At 44.4% G+C, this 14,856-nt stretch overlaps 1 protein-coding gene across 7 annotated transcripts in view; it reads right to left on the bottom strand.

The window, feature by feature from the left end:
• The window catches only part of Heatr5a (HEAT repeat containing 5A), a 106,843-nt gene extending 93,535 nt beyond the window's left edge, over positions 1-13,308 (bottom strand). For 4 of the 7 annotated variants that reach the window (XM_027416306.2, XM_027416310.2, XM_027416309.2 and 1 more), the window contains exon 1: positions 13,149-13,308. The gene's annotated coding sequence lies outside the window, so the exon portion shown is untranslated. Of the gene's footprint in view, positions 1-3,812; positions 3,836-10,141; positions 10,368-12,549; positions 12,651-13,148 lie in introns of those variants that run through there. The other 3 variants (XM_027416307.1, XM_027416308.1, XM_035445991.1) reach the window with 3 other exon arrangements.
• Between the last annotated feature and the right edge of the window lie 1,548 nt (positions 13,309-14,856).

Raw genomic sequence — 14,856 nt, 5'->3', positions numbered from 1 at the left:
AGTTAGCTGACCCAAATTCATTTTCTCATTCAGTATCTGTTTTCAAAAGGACAGACAGGCCAAAGAGAGCTGATTGTTAACAGGCAAAAACAAAATAAAAATCACTAAAACCAAGAGATAACCCACTTAAAGGCATGTAAAACCAACGCCCGGCTAAAAATATAGACTACTTAAATGATCTCTCTCATGTATACTATTTAACATTTTGCCATAATTTACTTTTGAGTTGATTATTTAAAAACACATTGCTGCAATATACTTTCAGGGTCAACTGAGGTCAATGTTAGATTTTCAGTATTCATTGCACCCGAAATACCTTTTTATTAAAATATGTCATAGGTAGTTAACAAGTGACCAAATAGCTAGTCATCCTACTAAAACCCTGTAGACAAGCTGACCACTTTCCTACTCTGGTTTGGGTCACGTCTGCTCTTGTCCAATCAAGAACCACCTGCAGCTTGAGGCATTTTAGGACCACCTATCTCCACCAGCAGAGTCACTTTATTGGAGTTTGGTGTTTCTGATGGCATGTGGGGGATTTCTCTAGAACTGTAAAGTATGGCTCACATCTGTGTGACCCAGACCCAGCATCTTGGCACACCAAGCCTTTCTAGATTGCACAGGACACAGAAATTCAAGCTAATTTTAACAGGAGATATGAGCATGGGGCAGTTTTATTTTTAAGGAAGTTTGTATGTAAGTATGTTGCAGCAATGTGTTTTTAAATAATCAACTGAAAAGCAAACTATGGCAAAATGTTAAATAGTATACATGAGAGGGATCATTTAAGTAGTCTATATTTTTAGCCAGGGGTTGGTGGCGCACTCCTTTAATCCCAGCACTCTAGAGGCAGAGGCAGGCGGATCTCTGTGAGTTCAAGGCCAGCCTGGTCTCCAGAGCAAGTGCCAGGATAGGCTCCAAAGCTACACAGAGAAACCCTGTCTCGAAAAAACAAAGGAAAAACAAAAAGTAGTCTATATTTTTATACTTTTAAAAAGATCACAATAAAATGCGGAAAAATAATTCAAGTAATTTTTAAAAGCTGTCTACAAAATAAATACATTAATACTATTTGAGGGCCATAGAGATAGCTCAGTAAGTAAAGGCATTTGCCACCAAGCCTGACAACTTCAATTCCTAGAACTCATATAATCCACATAGTAGAAAGAGAAAACTGACTCCTGCAAGTTGTCCTCTGCCTTACACACACACACACACACACACACACACACACAAATTAATTTTATTAAAAATACTACTACTCTAGCTGGGTGTGGTGGTGCACACCTTTGATCCCAGCGGCAGCGGCAGCGAGGCAGCGAGGCAGCGAGGCAGCGAGGCAGCGAGGCAGCGAGGCAGAGAGGCAGAGAGGCAGAGAGGCAGAGAGGCAGAGAGAGAGGCAGAGAGGCAGAGAGGCAGAGAGAGAGGCAGAGAGGCAGAGAGGCAGAGAGGCAGAGAGGCAGAGAGGCAGAGAGGCAGAGAGAGAGGCAGAGAGAGAGAGAGGCAGAGAGGCAGAGAGGCAGAGAGGCAGAGAGAGAGAGAGAGCAGAGAGGCAGAGAGCAGAGAGGCAGAGAGAGAGAGCAGAGAGAGAGGCAGAGAGAGAGAGCAGAGAGAGAGGCAGAGAGGCAGAGAGAGAGGCAGAGAGGCAGAGAGAGAGCAGAGAGGCAGAGAGGCAGAGAGGCAGAGAGGCAGAGAGGCAGAGAGAGGCAGAGAGAGAGCAGAGAGGCAGAGAGAGCAGAGAGGCAGAGAGAGCAGAGAGGCAGAGAGAGAGGCAGAGAGAGAGGCAGAGAGAGAGGCAGAGAGGCAGAGAGGCAGAGAGGCAGAGAGGCAGAGAGGCAGAGAGGCAGAGAGGCAGAGAAGGCAGAGGCAGATCTCTGAGAATTTAAGGCCAGCCTGGTCTACAGAGTGAGTTCCAAGACAGTCAGGGCTGTTATACAGAGAAAGCCTGTGTCACACAAAAACAATACAAAACAAAAAATACTACTACTCCAGAGTGATCATGCAAACCTCCAGTCTAGCTCCTGAAGGAACTCAGAGAGTAGGGTTATTTGAGCCCAGTAGCCTGTCTAGGAACAAAAGCAAGACCCCTTTCAGGAGACCCAATCACAGCAGGAGCAACAGCTATCATTGCGAATACGAAGCATGCCTTTAATTCCAGCACTCCTGGGAGGCAGAGGCAGGTGAATCTCTGTGAGTTCAAGGCCACCCTGCTCTACCAATAGAGTTCCACGACAGCCAGGGCTGTCCACAGAGAAACCCTGTCTGGGGGAAGGAGGGAAAACTGAAGCACATATGAAGGAACACACACATACAAAGATGAGTTCTCTAAGGTATCAAAAAAAAATGAGTTCAGTATTTCACCACAGTATAGACTGGCTGCTACAAGTAATTAAAATATTGAAATGCATGCCTCATCTTTTCCTAAGCAAAAATATCATAATAGAAAAGCCAGCAGGACATATTAGAAAATCAGCTGTGAGATGTAGGAAGGTTTTATTTCATTTTCTTTCTTTCTGAGTGCTTCCTAGCGTAACATACTTACACTACCAGATTACCACAGTTCCTAGGTATCTGAAAGGCCCATGAAAAGACTCCGCACTTTATCCTACTTATGTCAGCTGCTACAGACCCATGTCTAGACTCCAAGACACCTCCCTGACCAAAAAACCACCTCTGTCCAGTTATAACTGTCTTCTCACATCGGTGGCCTCTTCCCTATCAGTTCTGCAAACATGCCTAACACTGTCCATGACATGGCACCCAGAGTCATTTTGGAAGTGTCACTTTTAAGGGGCAAAGAACAAGACAGACATCCAGGCATGGTGCTGTGGCTAGTAACCCCACTACTTGGGAAGTGAGGCAGTAGTTAAGGATTATCTAGCCTTAGACACACAGCTATATTGAAGTCACCCTGGGCTATGTGAAATCCTGTTTCCAAACAAACAGACCAAAAGAACAATACAAAAAATGATGCTAATATTTTAACAGAAATAACATGAATTCTAGCTCTTGCTTAAAAAACTCTTCTGTTCCTTAAATTAAATGGTGCTGTTGAAGTGGCTCAGTGGCTAGTGAATCTGCCACACAGTGTGATGGTTAGCCAGGAACCTAGAACCCATCCTTGGAAATGAGAGGTGGGCTTGGCAACCTGCCTATCCTGCCAGCATTTGGGAGGGAGAAATGGGATCCTTGGAGCAAGCTATGAGGAACTCTGGGTTCACTGACAGACTATGCCTCAGTGAGTAAGGTAGGTGAAATTCCAGCTTCACAGGCATGCTAAGGCATTTTCCTGCACAGACTGTTCACACATGTTCCCCAGCCCCAATCATACTTATATATATGCACACCACACACTCAAGGAGAAAGACTTATCAAAACAAACTGGCTAAAGTATCCCCAATTAAGGATAGAATTTAGAAATGCTAGAGAAATACTTTCTTAGAAGAAACCTACTAAGCATACAGTCCTTTTGTCCTCCGCATCTATGACTCTTGAGGGAAAAATAACCTCAGTGCACAGAGAAATGTTCCTGTAATCACTAGGGCAAGTGACAATCCTCAGAATCAAATTACCCTGTCATCAGGAGGTCCACAGAGCTGCTGAGAAGACATTCTTCTTCCTCAGACAGCAGCAATATTGTGGTGTAAAATGATCTATCAAGTAGCAAAATAGCTAATACAATGTGATAATAAATAATTCAGCAAAAAAGCTCTCGTCCCAAAGCAGGGCACAAAGTTCCCACTAATGTCTCCCAAGCAGCCCGCATGTAAGCCACTCTTAAAAGCAGCAGCCATTCCTAGTGGCAATCTCACCTTTCCACCTCCAGCTGCACCTGAGAGCCACTCCTGCACTCTGAAGGTGAGAAGCGAGCGAGTGCACTTTGCAGACGGAGGCTCTGACCTGACCTGCAGTCTGGCTTTAGGAAGATGGCTGCAGAGTCAGTGTTGTCTCCTTTAAATCGTAACACAGCCACACCCCACATACACTGAGGAACTTCACTTTCCTAATTCCTCTTCCACTCATGTTTCTGTTATGAACTGATGTATCTACTGAAAGTGGACACACAAAACAATGTGTTTAGACATATGCTTCCTTTTTTTCCAGGTGAAGTCTTGCTATATGCTACCTAAGCTTGCCTTTAACTTGCAACCCTCCTACTTTAGCCTCTTGAGTAGTTTGGATGATAGCCAGGCAGCAGCACACCTAGTTGGGATCTATTTTTCCAAGTACAGTTAGTAGTCGTTTGAAGAAACTGACTTAATAAGAGCCGCTCCAATTCTAATGCCAGCAGCAATTTTAACGGTTGCTAATATTATCTGATCATTTACTATGGCAGCATGTAATACTTTGAAGTGTGTAACATTTATTTCCTTGAATAAACCTTCAAAATGTCAATGACGTAGCTATTTTTTCAAAAGTCTGTGTGTACACATGAATGCCTGTGGAGCTAAAGTTTTGGGTGGCTGTTGCTATCTGAAGTGGGTGCTGGAAACTAAACGAGGGTCCTCTGCAAGAGCAGTATGCACTCTTAGCCGCCAATCCTCCTCCTCACCCCTTGCTTTTGCTGAGAACTGAGCTCAGGCCCTCTGCAAGAACAGCACATGCTCATAAGCACCAGGCCAGCTTCCCTGCCCTTGGAGTAGTTATTTTTATTGCCTCTCTTACAAATGAGAAAACTTAGGTGGAAAATCAGTAGCTTTCCTAAATACACACATAATCTTTTTAGTTGTTTTGGTTTCTTATGACTATTTTGAGGGGAAGAAAATAATGTCAAGAAGAATATCAGACACAAGATAAATGTACTGGATTGGCCTGTCAGTGTTCCCCCCAGGGAATGCGAATCATTCCAACAAATGGAACCAAGTACAGAAGGGATCAAGTGCCAAGTCTTGCACGAGGCTTGGGGCTAAATTTCAAACACTTTTCTCACTACTCAAAAGGCACCATAGCAGCAACAGCTCAGCCACCTCTGCCTTCAGTTTGTATGGTTTTGCTAACAGGACCTCCCGAGGCACACAAGGCATTAGCTAGGGCTTCACCATGAAGAGAAAAATGAGGTGCTTTCTTCTTGACTGGGTGTTGAGGTACTGGGTAACTGCCTCACTGAGGAAAAGTGCAAAGATGCCAATAAAAGAGATCCTAAAATCCACGAGGCAGAATATTATCATATGCACTCTGCAAACTTGTCAAGGGGTATCATCCAGACACTTCAGACAATTTATTTGTGTTTGTTTTGAGACAGGGTTGCCTTGAACTCCTGATCCTCCTGCTCACCTAAAGCTGTCAGTCAATTTCTGAGTGGTTTCTAAAAAATGCTTACAGAGGTGGAAGATCTGAGGATACAGCCAAGGCAGCTGCTATATGCTATAAGAGATGGAGACAGGAGGATGAGGAGTTCAAGGTTATGCCTGGCTACCCAGAATTTGAGGCCAACCTGGGCTACAGAAGACTTTGTCTCAAAATCATAAGTGAGTAAATAAACTGTGTGTACTTAGATACAGTCAGAAGCTGTCAATAGACAGCTGCAATTGTTTTTGTTTTGCAATCAAAGAAAGGCAGCAACAGCTTCAGAACCACCAAAAATAGATATGCAGGTATGTTTGTTTTATTTTAGTTTTTTCAGGTTTCTCTGTGTAGCCCTGACTGTTCTGGAACTTGCTATATAGACCAGGCTAGCCTTGAATTCACAGAGATCCACGTGCCTCTGCCTTGAGAGTACTGGGATTAAAGGCGTGCATTCTTTTTTTTGAGACAGGGTTTCTCTGTGGCTTTGGACGATGTCCTGGAACTAACTCTTGTAGACCAGGCTGACATGAGGGAAGTACATAAGACAGAAGCAAAGTCTCAGAGAGGAATTCATTCTCCAGCCACACTGAAGAAAGGTTACAGTCTGAGGTTTGGTGAGAGCTCAGGGAGACAGGACCAGCCCATTCAGCCTGCGGTAGAGGTAAGAAGCTGCTTTGTTTTTCTGATATTCAGCTTGAAGCTTAAACACCAGTATCAGTCTCTGTTTTATTTGTGTTACAACCGCTGAGCTGTTAAGGACTCTTAACATCTGAGCCATCTCTCCAGTCGGATCTATGGTGGTTTGAATGAAAATTGTCCCCCGCCCCCAGTCTCAGGCATTAAACACTTAGTCCTGGTTGGTGGCACTGGTAGGGGAGGTTTAGGTGGAGTAGCCTTGTTGGAAGAAGTACAACACTGGGATGGGCTTTTGAGATTAAAAGTTTGTGCTACTTTGTTTTAGTTAGGGTTTCTACTGCTGTGAAGAGACACCATGACCACGGCATCTCTTACAAAGGAAAACATTGAATTGGGGTGGTTCACTTACACAGTTCAGAGTTTCAGCCCATCAGGGTGGGACATGGTGGTGTGCAGACAGACATGGTGCTGGAGAGGTAGCTGCTACATGTTGATATGCAGGCAACAGGGAGTAGACATAGTGTCACACTAAGGGAAGCCTGAGCAAAAGAGACCTCAAAACCAGCATCCCCAATGACACACTTCCTCCAACAAGGCCCTTTGGGAGCCATTTTCTTTCAAACCACATACTTGGGAATTTGATCTTGCTGCCTCATGCTAGTGTTATAAGATATGAACTTTCAGCTTCCTGTTCCTGCCCCCATGCCTGCTACTTACTACCATGCTTCCCTGACATGAAAAGACATGTATTGCTTTGGAACTGGAAGCCCATATAAATTCTCCTTCTATAAGTTGCCTTAGGCTGTGGTGTTTTATCACAGCAACAGAAAAATAAATAATACAAAGTCCCAGGGCAGCCAAGGAGACATTATTAGACCCTCTGTCTGGGGAAGAAAAAAAAAAGTTTGGCATCATGGCACACATTTTTAAACCAAACACTTTAAACTGAGGAGGCAGAGGCAGGAAGATCTTTGAGTTTGAGGCCAGTCTGGTCTATATAATAAATTCTAGGACAGCCAGGGATACACGGGGAGAATTTATTTAAAAAAACAAAACAAAAAGTCCAACGTTACTCAACTAAGGGTTCATGTATAATTAAAAATAAGTCAGATACTTATTCCAAGAGGGAAAAAACAAGCATAGCTGTAGTCAAGTCAATACAAAAACAACATGCGGCAAATTCTCTAGCTCCACGTCCAGCATCTGGAACTCTCAATCTTCTGGGCTTGGGAAGTTCCACTTCTGCTCTGCCACCCGCCACACACACACAAGCTGTCTCACAGGCCTGCGCAGGCCAGCTCCACTCCATACCTGCTGATGTTCTTAGTGGTCACCCCATGGCACTGGTATCGCTAATATGCTGGAGTCTGCAACAGAGACTGTGCCTTCACCAACGACCTCCTAGCCTCTCTTCAGAGACTCTGACCTGTTGTTACATGGTGCCAAGCCTCAGCTTCTCTCCATACCCCCTCTAATCCTGCACTTTCATGCCTCCAAAACCAGTACTACATAGGAGGCACACACCACCGAGTTCAGCTGCCAGATGGAGATGCAGCCTTGAACCCCTCTGAACCACAGCTTCTATGTGCTGACCCTAAGGAAACACATAAAATTTCACCTCAATAAAACTAGTCTCTTGTTGATCACAGCTGGTTTTTCAGCCCTAGCTAACCAGCATCTATTGTCTCAGTAAGCTAAAGGTGTTATTTCCACAGATTCTTAATTCAAACAGCACACAAGTGGCCTTCGTAGCCTTAGACACGATCAAACTTCCTTCTGAAATTCCAGAAGCCAGGCCTCCACTGTCTGTTTGCCCTCCTCCCAAAATTCTCATCTTCTAAATTAACAGCTTATTAATGCTGAGCACTCAATGGCTTCCCCAACCCAAACTTCCAAAATAGTCCACAAAACAGTCCAAGGCATTTAAGCCCACACAGCCAGGTCCTTCACAGCAACATCCCACCCTCTGGTACCAATTTCTGCCTTCGTTTACTTTCTGTTGATGACCAATGCTGGGCAGTGGTGGTGCACGCCTTTAATCCCAGCACTTGGAAGACAGAGGTGTTTGAATGCAGCTTGGTCTACAGAGTGAATTCCAGGACAGCCGGGGCTATATAGTGAAAGCATGTCTTGAAAAAAAAAAAAAACCCAATAAATAAACAAACAAACAAACAAACAAACCACTGACCCAAAGTAATTTGGAGAAAAAAAAAAGTTTATTTGCTTCATCCTTCCATCGCTGGCCGTCACCAAGGGAAGAGAAGCCAGTGCAAGAGCTCAAGTAGGGAACCTGGAAGTGGGCCCAGCAGCAGACCCTGGAGGAAAACTGCTTACTGACTTGCTCAGCTACCTTATACAATCTAATCCATGAGCCTAGGGATAACGCTGCCACAGTCCATCGATCAGTAGTCAGGACAAATCTTCAGTTGAGGGCCCCGATTCCGCCAAGTTTGCCAAGTTGACAAAGCTAACCAGCTCACTCTCTCTTTAGCTAACCGGCTCACTCTCTCTTTAGCTCACCAAAGCAGCCAGCAGTACAGACGTGTGGCACCAGACCCAGCTCTAAGAATTATTGGTAATAGACAAAGATAATGGGTTAAGAAATCTGTCTACAGGTTGCAGCTGTGCCCCAGTGGTGACTCATTTACACAGCAGGCATGAGACCCTGGGTTTGATCACTAGCAAAGAAGGAAAGGAAGGAAGAAATGACCTCCCAAGGCAGAGGAGAGGAGAACATCTGTTCAAAGCTAAAATACTATTTATGTAGAACAAAGTAACATCTATGTCCAGTTTCAATGTCTATGTTCCTTTAACTACTTCACACTGTTGCTAATGGCTGCTACTAATGACAATGACTATCACAGCTACTGACACATCTTAATAAACTTTACAAACCATTGTTCTTTCTCTTCTCTTCACTCTGCTATATCTCCAGTACTTTGGAGCTTTTCATAAAGTGCTAGGTTTTTCAAAGACATTAGCTTCCATAGAGCCTTCTCAACCCTGGGCGGCAAGTCAGTAAGTACTTAAAGTATTAGTGCAGCTTTGATATTTTTTGATATTTATTTCTTAAAAAAAAAATCTCCATTTCACATAACAAACTCTCCTGTCTTATTCTGGACATCCAAGAACCCAAAGGCACACTTACTTGTCAGCATCTCCCCACTGACACTCCTCTAAAAGTTGCAATGTGTTCCACAAGCCTCCACAGCCCCTGCTGCCACATGGGCGCCCAAAATAACACACAGAGATTAATATTAGGTACAATGCTGCTGGCCAATGACTAGGATATCTTATCTGCTAGCTCAGTCTTCATATCAACCATAACTACTAATCTACATATTTTATAAGAACTTGTCTTATTGAGGACGCCAGCCGTATGTGTCCTCTCTTGCCGGTGATCACATGGCGACCCCCTGTCTCTACTACATTTTCCAGAATCCTCCTCGACTCCTAGCCCTACCTATCTTGCTTTCCTATTGGCCAACAGTGCTTAATTTATCAACCGATAAGACAAACGTATACACAGAATGACTTCCCCCATCAGAAATATCCAGCAGTCTTGCCACTTGGCATCTAGTTGAAAATCCAGTACCAGAAAGTAAAAAACGGAGATCTAAACAGCAATTTATTGTTTGAGAACTCACAAATTTGACATAAATCCCTCAAAGCTTATTCATTCCATTTTGACATGATTAATAATCCAATTATCTCAATTGTAATTAGAGTGCAATAGTACACTACATTAAATGTGAAAGGGCAAACTCCCTGAGACGAGGAATAATCCAGAGCAGGCAGCTAACAGTTCCGGAAGAAATGGAACACAATTCAATAAGGGCCCCTTTAAAAGTGAGAAATAAGGCACTGTAAGGTAAGAGATGCTACCATCCCCAAGCACGGCAGAATCTGCAAGCCAGGACTTCTCAAAAACTCTATCCCTGTACTTGCTGCTTGTACAGTCTGACACTTAGAGCTTCCATGTTTCAATATTAGATGCAGTTTATTTATGATTCTTCTTCCTTTTCCCCTGTTTACGTCTCTTATTCCAATTAGCACAGATTCACCCTTTATTACATTGTGGTCCAGCATTCCAGCTCATCTTCATGGCTCCACGTTTCATGGTTATGCATCCTGGTTCCACAGTGTAATCTGTAACACAACTTGCCCAGAACACCCAACACCCAGCACAGAACTTCGCACATGCCTCTTGGAGCCGTACCTTCCTGAAGGCTTTCTTGGCAGACAGAGCTTCTCACTCCCCTGCCAGATGTCCAGCGAGACACCTCATTTTGCAATGACAGCTCCTTGGAATAACTCCTTGTTTCTCTGCCTTCCAACAGCTTCTGTCATGGCCCACCCATCTTACAGAGTAAATATACAGCCTATTGCATCCAATCTCCACACTGATGTGGGAAGTCCTCTATCAATCAAACTGAGTGTTATTTCTATAGCATTAAAAAAAAAAAAAGAATATCCACATACAGTAAGATATATAATGACTACAAATAGCACCTTCATCAGTTCAAGCCATGCTAACAAATGAGATCAACAACAACGACAACAAAAAACATTTCACAGCCTTTTGGACTTTGGAATTAACATTGAGAGATTCCGTACCCATACAGGTGCTTTAAAAACAAAACAAAAAACAAAAATTCTAGAGAAACATCCAATTTCAATCTGCTGAGTATTTACTCAGAGCTGTACTATCTTGTTCTGCTCTACACTTGATCTTAGCCAAAAGGCCAAGAAGCAATCCCATTTGATTCTTGCTATAAAAACACTTCCAATTTCAGGTCTACATTTCAATTAATATTCCAACTGATCTAGTAATACAACACTGTCTTTAGCCATGATTAAAGGGGAAGTCTGCAGCAAAACTAACTTAGGATAGACATCATGACTGTTATATTAAAAGCTGAGGGATGAGGCTCAAGACTCTGAACTAGATTCTCAGTACTGGATCGAAAGAGATGGAGATCAGTGGTTAAATTAAAAAACAAAAAACAACCAACCAAACAAAAACAAAAAAGTTCTAAATTAAAATTAAAAATCAGTTGTCAAAACATAAAAGCCCCTCCCCTTTTCCTCATTCCCAAGAGACTGAAATGATTAAACCATAAACTAGGTAACTGCAGCAGAACAGCCACACCCTCGTGACACTATACTGGACCTAGAATTCACAGGATCCTCAGAAGGGACTTTTGGCTTTCTTTTGCTTTTTTATGGTCTCAGTGAAAAGCCACTCAAATTCCTCAATAACACTGTGGGAATATTAATTCATCACACAAAAGACTAAATGTCATTAAACAGGTAATCCAGAATTTAGAATGTCCAGAAGTTAATTCCTTATTTTATTCATAAGAAAGGCTAATAAAGGTTGTCAGCAACTACACTTTTAAACATTTAGCTGGGAGGGAGGGAGAGAGGGAGGGAGGGAGGGAGGGAGAAGATAAAAATGCACAGGGCAAAACCCAAGAACCTTAATTTTTCCTACAGAGAGGAAATTACAGAGATGAGGTTAATTTTAGATAATTAAAAATTTTAGAGGTACTTTGGGATTCTGGGGAGATGGTTCAGCAGGTAAGAAGGCTGGCTGGGTAAGAATGAGGGCCTGAGTGCAAACCCACATAAAAAGAGGATGAGGGCAGTCACTTGTAACTAATGTGAGAGGAAGATTGTCACAGCCTGCAGGCCACCACCATCTCCCAGTTTAGGGGGAGACCCTGTTTCAAAAGAGGAGAAAGTGAGAGCAGGGTGCCGGTCTTCTGATCTCAACCTATATTCAAGGGTGCAAGTGCCTGCACATACATGTGCATATTACCCCTCCCCCCACACTAAAATAATGAAAGAATAAGTAAAGGTGCCCTAACTTGGAATCCATAAACAGGACCAAAGGTTAAAGTCAGGAGTTCATTCCTAACCTACAGCTATCTATGTAAAAGAACTGCATTCCAAGGTACAACAAACCAAATCTTCCAGACTTCTCTGACTCTTAGTATTACATTAAACTGTCTCCTTGATTTCGTTTTTTGAAACTACTTAGCCTATGCTGGTCTGGATCCCTGTACATAAGCCCAGGTTGGCTGGGAACACTCCATGTTTGTCTCAACATCCTAAACACTAAACTACAGGTGTGAGATACTACTCCTGGCTTTAGCTAAAGAAAAACGTCAACGGTTCTAAAATAAGGTAAATCTCAGTTTGCATGCCTATCGAAAATCTCATTCTCTGCCCTGGTGTGTGTTAATTCCAATACTCTGGAGCCCGAGGCAGGTTTGAGACCCTGTCTCAAATAAATAAGTAAACTAAGCCTCACCCTCATACATAGTTCCTAAGATATTTGGGAAATAAACCCAAGACAATTCTGACCACATCCATCTAAAGCCCAGCGCTAAAGACTCCTTCCTTAAGTCAATCTCTCAGTATTGTTTTTCAAAGTTCCTAACTGTGTGGGGCTTCCCCCCATCCCCCACCCCCGCTTCTTTTCTCTTTAACTTCCTTAAACTTTTCGCCATCTCTAGGCTCTAAGCTCCTTAAGGGCGCTTAGCATGCATATAAAACACACACAACCTGAAGGACCGCAAGCCATCTATCTGATTTATCTGACCTGACCGTTCAAATTACCTTAACTTGCCAGAGGTACACGTTATGGTTAATGAGTAGCAGTACCACAAGGAGCTTTACGAAGTTCCTGAAGATTTACAACCACTTGAAACGATGTCTTGCTGGCGTGCAGAAGGTAAAAATCAGCAAATAAATACAAATACGAACAAATGTTTCCTCGGACTACGCAGACGCCCCCAGCGAAGGCATTTTTTTTTTTTTCTTCTTCCTTCCTTGGAAGACTTGCAAACTTCTGGCAACAGACGGCAACATCCACTCCCTGCTGCTGGGGCTCGACGGGCGATGCAGGGCGGCTCCCCGGGCCCGGGGCAGGCGACCTGACCGGGTCCCTGACTTGCCCCTCCCGCGTCCCTCCCGGCCCCGCAGCCGCCGTCCCGCCTACCTGTTGTGCCGAGAGGGAAACCCGCCACGGGGGCCGCAGTCAGCCCTGGCGTCCGGGCTGTGGCTGCTGCCGGGACCCCGTGGACTTGGGCTCGGTCCCACCCCGGCCGGGTCCTCGGTACCGCGCCCACCGGGGTCCCGCGCCACCCGGCTCCAGCCGCCCCGCCCCAGCCCCTCAGCGCGCCGCCCCAGCCGCCTCTCGGCATCCCCCGGCTTGCCTGCAGAGATGTCCCCGGCTCACGCCTGTCCCGGCTGTGCCTCGTTACCGGCTCGGCGACAGCACAGCGGCACCCTGCTGGCTCACCGCAGGCGACTGCGGGGCCGAGCCAGCGAGCGAGCGAGCGAGCGAGCAAGCGGGCGGGCGTGGCTGACAGCGCGGCGGGAGCGGCCACAGGGAGCGCCGGGCCCCGCCCGCGCCCAGGCCTGCCAGCCGCCCGCCGAGCCAGAGAGCGTACACTGTGGCAGGCATGACTACTCCACTGCCGAGAGAGCGATGGGGGCGGCGCCGGAGCCCAAGTGGCGTCTAGGACAGCGCCTAGGTCTTGCACTCCCGGAGATTCCGGCCACAACTATTTTTGTCTTTTTTTGTCACCAGCCAGAATCTGTGGTTGCGACTTTGGGGCTTCGAAGGCAAAGACGCTGGGTGGAAAAATTCCGACAGAGCCGGAGCTGTAGGAAGATAAGAGGAAATCTTAGGCTGAAGGGACCCTGAAGAGTCTTGATGGGAACTAACGTGTAAAAGGACTGTATGAAGATCGCACACCTAGTGCGTGGCTTCCACTTAGAATCAGCAGGAGTTTGAGAGTAATGTTTGTTTGTTTTGAAACAAACTCGCAAAAAGGTTGCAAACGTAGCACAAAAACATTACGCCCCTGAACAGTTTTGAGATTGAAGTTGCTAACGTTAAGCCAGTGTGCCTGAGCACCTGATACATAGTCAAAATAACTATCTTAGCCAAACTCTTTATGCGATACATTCGTTTTGCTGGTTGTCTCAATGGCGTCCTTTATACTAAAGGTCTTCGTTTCCAAGATAAGTGTTCTAGAAACTTGCAATTCGTATCTTTAGCTGCCTTCAATCTGGAATACTTCCTTTGTCTTTCTTTGATTTTTGCAACCTTGACACACATTGTTTTTATAGAAAGGCCTCCATTTTAAGTTTGCCTGATTATTTATTCATGATTAGATTTAAACTAGGCATCTTTGAAGACTCTCGCAAGTAATTGTGTGATATGTGTCTATGCTTGTTTTTCATTGCTTCCCATTAAATGGCACTGTAAAGTTACTTTTTCCCTCTTTGTAATTAGTATTTATTTTCTGAGGAAGATTCTTTGAAGCTCTCTTGTTTCAAGGTACCTGAAATAACCTTGTCTAGAAATTCATAACTTACAATACTGAATTCAGAATTTTCCACTTTATTAAGCTGATTATAGTGTATTTCCATTATTTATTTACTTGCTTTTGCATTTATATTTATTTTTATTTATGTGTGTGCATCTACATGAATGTATGTGCATCACATACATGCAGTGCCTACAGAGACCAGAAGAGGGCACCAGATTCCCCAGACTGGAGTTACAGACAGTGGTGAGCTCCCTAATGAGGCTTCTGGGAACTGAACTGGGGTCTTCTACAAGATTAGTGAGTGACTTTCTTTTTTGTTTTGTGCTTCATCTTGTATAGCTCGGTCCTAGAAAAATGACTGGAGCAGTGAGGGAATGAAGAAAGGACAGACCCAGGTGCAGAAAAGTTGGGGTAAGGTGGGTCGTGAGCATTCTGATGGAGTGGCATCAACTATGCAACAACCCACTGGACTTAGCACATGGATTATGTACAGCACAGAGGGATGGTTAGCTAGTCTTTAAAGGAGGTCTCTACAGGCAGCCTTATCAGCTGCAGTTGCTAGTTTTTCCCTCACTTGTCAATC

The sequence above is a fragment of the Cricetulus griseus genome, chromosome 5 (genome assembly GCF_003668045.3).
Source record: "Cricetulus griseus strain 17A/GY chromosome 5, alternate assembly CriGri-PICRH-1.0, whole genome shotgun sequence".
In the NCBI taxonomy this organism is placed as follows: Eukaryota; Metazoa; Chordata; class Mammalia; order Rodentia; family Cricetidae; genus Cricetulus; species Cricetulus griseus.
Note: the sequence above shows the minus strand (reverse complement) of the source record. Positions and strands in the feature narration are given on the sequence as shown.